Source organism: Haematobia irritans, chromosome 1 (assembly GCF_050003625.1).
Source record: "Haematobia irritans isolate KBUSLIRL chromosome 1, ASM5000362v1, whole genome shotgun sequence".
NCBI classification, from domain to species: Eukaryota; Metazoa; Arthropoda; class Insecta; order Diptera; family Muscidae; genus Haematobia; species Haematobia irritans.
In genome coordinates this window covers 164,822,261-164,829,425 of record NC_134397.1, presented here as the reverse complement: position 1 = coordinate 164,829,425, position 7,165 = coordinate 164,822,261, and positions in this window count along the sequence as shown.

The following is a 7,165-nucleotide window of genomic DNA, read 5'->3' as shown; positions in this document are numbered from 1 at the left end:
TACGGTTTCTAGAAACCCAAGGAGTTAAGTCGGGAGATCGTTCTTATGGGGGCTATACTAAAATATGGACCGATACTCACCGTTTTCGGCACACCTCTTTATGACCCGAAAATACCTCTAGATTTCCAATTTCAGGCAAATAGGATAAAAACTTCGGATTCTAGAAGCCCAAGAAGTAAAATCGGGATATCGGTCTATATGGGGGCTATACCAAAACATGGACCGATACTCACCATTTGTGGCACACCTCTTTATGATCCTAAAATACTTATAAATTTCCAATTACAGGCAAATTGTATATAAACTAGGGATTCTATAAACCCAAGATGTAAAATCGGGAGATCGGCCTATATGGGGGCTATACTAAAACATGGAACGATACGGACCATTTTCGGCACACCTTTTGATGGTCCTCAAGTACATCTAGATTTTCAATTTCAGGCAAATTGGATAAAAACTACGGTTTCTATAAGCCCGACCCCAAATCGGGAGGTCGATTTATATGGGGACAAAACATGGACCGATGCTCACCATTTTTGGCACACCTCTTTATGGTTCTAAAGTACCTCTCGATTTCCATTTTCAGGTAAATTGGATAATAACTGCGGTTTCTATAAGCCCAAGAAGTAAAATCGGGAGATCGGTCTATATGGGGGATATACCAAAATATGGACCGATACTCACAATTTTTGGCACACGTATTTGTGGTCCTACAATACCTCTAGATTTCAAATGTCAGGTAAATTGAATAAAAACTGCGGTTTCTATAAGCCCAAGACCCCAAATCGGGAGGTCGGTTTATATGGGGACTATATCAAAACCTGGACCGATATAGCCCATCTTCGAACTTGGCCTGCCTGCAGACAAAAGACGAGTTTGTGCAAAATTTCAGCACGATTGCTTCATTATTTAAGACTGTAGCGTGATTACAACAGACAGACAGACACCCAGACAGACAGACGGACAGACGGATATGGCTATATCGTCTTAGAATTTCTCCCTGATCAAGAATATATATACTTTATATAGTCGGAAATCGATATATCTAATTCTGAACCCATTTTGACCAAATTAAGCATACATAATTAGAATGTTAGTTCTACTCCCGGAGTGAAAATGTGGCCTCAAATTTAGCACACTTAATGATACTATTAATTTCACTCCTTGTGCAAAATTTGAAGCAAATCAGGGTAAAACTCTGACTTCGGTGCCATAGAAGTGCATATCGTGTGAAACATATATATGGAAGCTATATCTAAATCTCAACCGATTTCTTACAAAATATACGCTTCTATACTAACCCAAATGACATATTTATGCTAAATTTGAAATCGATTGCACTAAAAGTGACTACAAAAATGTGTTCACAGACATTCCGACCGAAATGGTTAGATCGACTTAGGAGCCCGCCCCTGAGTAATATTGCCAAAGACACTATGTGTCTATCTTGTCTTCTTCTGAGTGTTGCAAACATATGTACTAACTTTTAATACTTTGTTCCACAGAGTGTTTCAGGGTATAATTACGTCTTCGAGACACTCAAGAATTGAAATCAAGCTATATAATAAAATATATAGACCTATATTATTTATAGGTCCAAAATACAATATGCACTATATGGATGATTGCATGCTATTCATGATTAATTATTTAAATCGGGAGACAGATTTATTAGGGGCGACAAGTGGACATCGCTAGGCCCTTCAAGAGTCGATCCGTATAAGATTGTTTGTTGATATCACTTTATCGCCACCTATAATGGTTAATACACAGAAAAACAAATCACCAAAATATTTCCAATTAAATGTTTAATTGAGTGTTCTTCGAAACTAAAGGAAAATTTTTTCATCAATATAGTTTATCCATTTTATTTCCATTAAAGTAAATTTTTGTGAGAAATAATAAAATTTACTCGTTTCAGTAAAAAAATCCTAAACTGGAAGCAGTTAGGAATAGTTCATTAACTAGAATAAGGCATGGAATTTTACACATACTGTTTTCTTCGCTGAGTATAAGAATTTACTACTGAACAAGAAAATTTTATTCACCGATAACAAAGCATTCGTAAAAATAAACAAAATCCGAACTAAAACCAAGTTTCCTCAAAATTAGTAAAATTTCTTATAAAATGATAATTGCGACTTCCTTTATAATAGAAAGTTTTTCATACATACGAACAACACTTGGCATAGAAAAATATTTTAGTTCATTCGTACTAAGAAGTATGCAATCCTTTCAAAACTTAAGGAAACACACTTGTTAGAATATAGGAAATTTTCCTATATTTCTATTGTCTACCTGTAATCGATACCAGTCATCGTAATCGATGTGTTTGCGCGTAGGTGTAATCGATATGTTTGCGCGTGGGTTGTTTTTTTAGTTGGAATCGCTTTGTTGTGGTATACGGAGAGATTGTTAAAAAATAATATGGTAAAATAATAAATAACAAATAAAATATATAACATATTTGTTATTTTAAATTAGTGAGAAAAATGTTCGTTTTTTGAAAATAAATCTATCAATGTTTATTTCATTTGTCTTCATTTTGGAATCTTCAATTATAAGGTAATATTCAGTGACGCTAACCTTTTGTATCAAAAATGGTTTATGATTTTTTTATATTTGTACACGGATGAAAAAGACTGTTTTTCATACGTTTGGCTATAAACATTATATGTTTGGAACACAAATTTTTAAACACAATATTTTTGAGTGCAAGCATATAATGTTCATAAACTAGCATAACATGTTTGGGACATATATGTTAATATGTTAGAACATATTATGTTTGGGACATAAAATGTTTGTAAATATAATATGCTTGGATGCAAACATATATTAATTTAGAAATAGCCTATAAACATATATGTGTTTAGTAGCTTGGAGCGTTATTTAACAGGGAGCGATATTGAATTAAGTTGGTGGTTGTTGCTTGTTATTACAAAATTAACATTTTATTTTTCCTTGGGCAATTGATCAGCTACTTCTTTGATCCTTATAAACTGTGTGGTCCGCTGTTGGAATCCCCGTCCGGCAAAAGGTAAAATTAAAATTAAAAAAAATCATACAATTGAATAGTTTCTTCTACAATGTTTGTATTACAGAAAAAGGTGCTAAGAACTAAAAAATCTCGTGGAAGTGAGAAAGATGTGGGGGAATATACAATTGGGCAGAAACAAAATTTTGAGCATTCAGGTCGAAAACCTATGTTGTTAGCACCTATATTACCTTTTTATTTTCATAATTCATTATGATTGTAAATATATAAATAAATAAATAAAATTTTGAGCACAATATTGTTTGGGAGAATTTTTTTTAAGCATATAATATTTTTGGGTGCAAAATGCTTCCAAACATATTATATGTTCACATAATAACATATTGTTTTTTGGAAGACAACATTATTGAATTTGGATGCAAAAATACAAAATGTTTGGAACTTAGACTACCCAAACTTATATTGTTTAGACCAATATGCTTTCAAACATATTATATATTGGTAGAGATCAAACATATAAATGTTTGGGCAATACCCAAAAATGTATATGCTTGAAGCAAAATATGTTTGGGAGTATATGTTACAGAAGCGATTTTTTGTGAGCGTGTAGGTATTGAAATTGTAAAAGGAGAACAAAATCGTTAGGCAGCAACTTATTAAAAGTGAAAAGTACAAGAAGAAGAAAAAGTGCGTATTACAGTTGATAATATCACATGGAAATTGGAAATAGTGGAATAATAAACTAATATTTCAAGGACAGTCGATACTGTTGATTCTTAATAAATATATTCAATATATATATAAAACTTGTCTTTTATTGAAGATAAAATTGCTTATATAAATAAATAAAATTGTATTTAAAAACGAAGGTAAGCAGTTCTAATTATGAAGTAAAAGTTTTACCACAAATATGTAAGATTTGTCCATATGAATGAAAAAATTTCAATAAAATCATTCCATATATGAATTCAAATCAGTTTTCATTCTGTAGTACATAAATATAGGAAAATGTTAACTAATATATGGAATGCATTATACCTAATTTCTACGAAAATCACATCGTTCAAACGAATAAAAATGTCTTTGGCGCTATACGAAGTTCAACTTTCTTCACAATGAGTTCATTTTAACTTAAAGAAGGGGTCACTTTTTTCTGGGTGTATATTCAACAAATTTGTTATTTAAAACAAAAATCAATCACAATTGGTTCAATTAATTTCGTTATTGAATCCAACAATTACTTTTTCTGTTTGTGTAGTTTTTTTTTATTCAAAACAGAAGATGGGAGTGTTAAAATGATGCACAGAGTTGTGGAAACCGATGCTTATTTGAAATCGATCTTTTTATCCCATGCTACATACTAATCCGTAAAAATAACATATTAAGAAGTGTTAAAACGTTTCATTACAGGCGTTCGAGCTTAATGCCTATGTTTGTTTATGTTTTTCGCTTTGCGATTAATGAGTCGATGTTTTTGTATTCATCGTTGACTTTTATAGTGGTTATCATATTTGTTTTTGTTGTTTTTTATTTTCATTTTTGGCATTAATACAAAAAACTCTTGTAGCTTTTATCGCTGGGTGGCGGTCAGCATTGTTATTGTGATTTGGTTAAATTACGGGCAGCGATGGTCAGTTTAAACAAAAAAAAAAAAAAAAACAAAATCGGTTGACAACATTTCGCAAATCATTTGTTTGTTTTTATTTGGGATTTGTTTGCCGTTTGTTGTTATTTTTTTTGGAATTTTTATGGAATGGTTTTGTTGCGTAAATAAATGCATATGGGAATAGGCCATTGATTTTTGGGTGCTCATGGGAATATGTTAATGAACTAAACTGTAGAGTTGGGGGATCCATTTGTTGACATTGAGATATTTCAGCATGGTGAAGAATGTCACTGAGCCCTACAACGTTTGTGTACTTATACATTTGAGGTTTGTTGAACTTCCATGAAACCAATTTTATGTTTATTTGATCGACAAGAAGAATATTTTTCCATGGATAAAAGTCGGTTAACATAGGTCAATTCTTTTCAGGAGAACGAAATTTTAGACAAATAAAATTTTGTTTTGACACTAAACAAAATGTTTAATGAAAATATATATATTAGAGATTGCATCCCTTTTCATATTACTCTTAAATCAATGTAATGTACTGAATTTTAGGTGCATGAAAACTATCCAGAATTCAAGCACGGTTGGTAAAAATTTTACCAAAAATGGTACAATATTCACTGTTTGGTAGATTGGTAGAATTCTTGATGGTTTGGTAGATTTTGCAAAATATTCCCCTCTAACCAAGAGGCTCTTCACAAACTTTCTATAGAAATAAAATTTTGACAAATTTTTCTATAGAAATAAAATTTTGACAAAATTTTCTATACAAATAAAATTGTGACAAAATTTTCTATACAAATAAAATGTTGAACCCATTTTATATAGCAATACAATTTTGACAACATTTTATATAGAAACAAAATGTTGACAAAATTTTCTATACAAATAAAATTTTGAAACATAAAATTTTGACAAAATTTTGTATAGAAATAAAATTTTGACAAAATTTTGTATAGAAATAAAATTTTTACAAAATTTTCTACAGAAATAAAATTTTGACAAAATTTTCTATAGAAATAAAATTTTGACAAAATTTTCTATAGAAATAAAATTTTGACAAAATTTTCTATAGAAATAAAATTTTGTCAATATTTTCTATAAAAATAAAATTTTGACAAAATTTTCTATAGACATACAATTTTGACTAAATTTTGTATAGAAATAAAATTTTGACATTTTCTATAGATATACAATTTTGACACACTTTTCTATAAGAATAAAATTTTGGCAAAATTTTCTATAGAAATGAAATTTTCTATAGAAATTAAATTTTGATAAAATTTTGTATAGAAATAAAATTTTGACAAAATTTTCTATAGACATAAAATTTTGACAAAATTTCCACAAAAATAAAATTTTGACTAAATTTTGTATAGAAATAAAATTTTGACAAAATTTTCTACAGAAATAAAATTTTGACTAAATTTTGTATAGAAATAAAATTTTGACATTTTCTATAGAAATACAATTTTGACAAAATTTTCTATGGAAATAAAATTTTGTCAAAATTTTCTATAAAAATAAAATTTTGACTAAATTTTGTATAGAAATAAAATTTTGACATTTTCTATAGAAATAAAATTTTGACAAACTTTTCTATAGAAATAAAATTTTGGCTATAGAAATGAAATTTTCCATAGAAATTAAATTTTGATAAAATTTTGTATAGAAATAAAATTTTGACAAAATTGTCTATAGAAATTAAATTTTGATAAAATTTTGTATAGAAATAAAATTTTGACTAAATTTTGTATAGAAATAAAATTTTGTCATTTTCTATAGAAATAAAATTTTGACATTTTCTATAGAAATAAAATTTTGACAAACTTTTCTATAGAAATAAAATTTTGGCAAAATTTTCTATAGAAATGAAATTTTCTATAGAAATTAAATTTTGACAAAATTTTCTATAGAAATAAAATTTTGACAAAATTTTCTATAGAAATAAAATTTTAACAAAATTTTCTATAGAAATAAAATTTTGACAAAATTTTCTATAGAAATAAAATTTTGACAAAATTTTCTACAGAAATAAAATTTTGACTAAATTTTCTGCAGAAATAAAATGTTGTCAAAATTTTCTATGGAAATAAAATTTTCTATAGAAATAAAATTTTGACAAAATTTACTATAGAAATAAAATTTTGACAAAATTTTGTATAGATATAAAATTTTGACAAAATTTTCTATAGTTATAAAATTTTGACAAAATTTTCTATAGAAATAAAATTTTGAATTGAAATTTGATTGAAAACTAATTTTCGTTCATCTTTCTGATCTTTGGAGAAAAAGTTACCTAACATATTATTTATGCAAATTCATTTTTTAGTGCACGATGTTATCTCTATATATCATTGTTAAAAGTCAATCTCTTGGGATTCGAAGTAATTTCTAGCTTTTTGATGCACAGGTACCTTTACATTTTAAGCTCATATTGGGGATATAAAATCACGATAGGAGTATTTTCCAAAAACTGTATCTAGATATTTCGAGAATAGTGCTGGAAAAAAGTTTGACTCTAAACTTGGTCAAATATTTGCCTAGTGTGACCT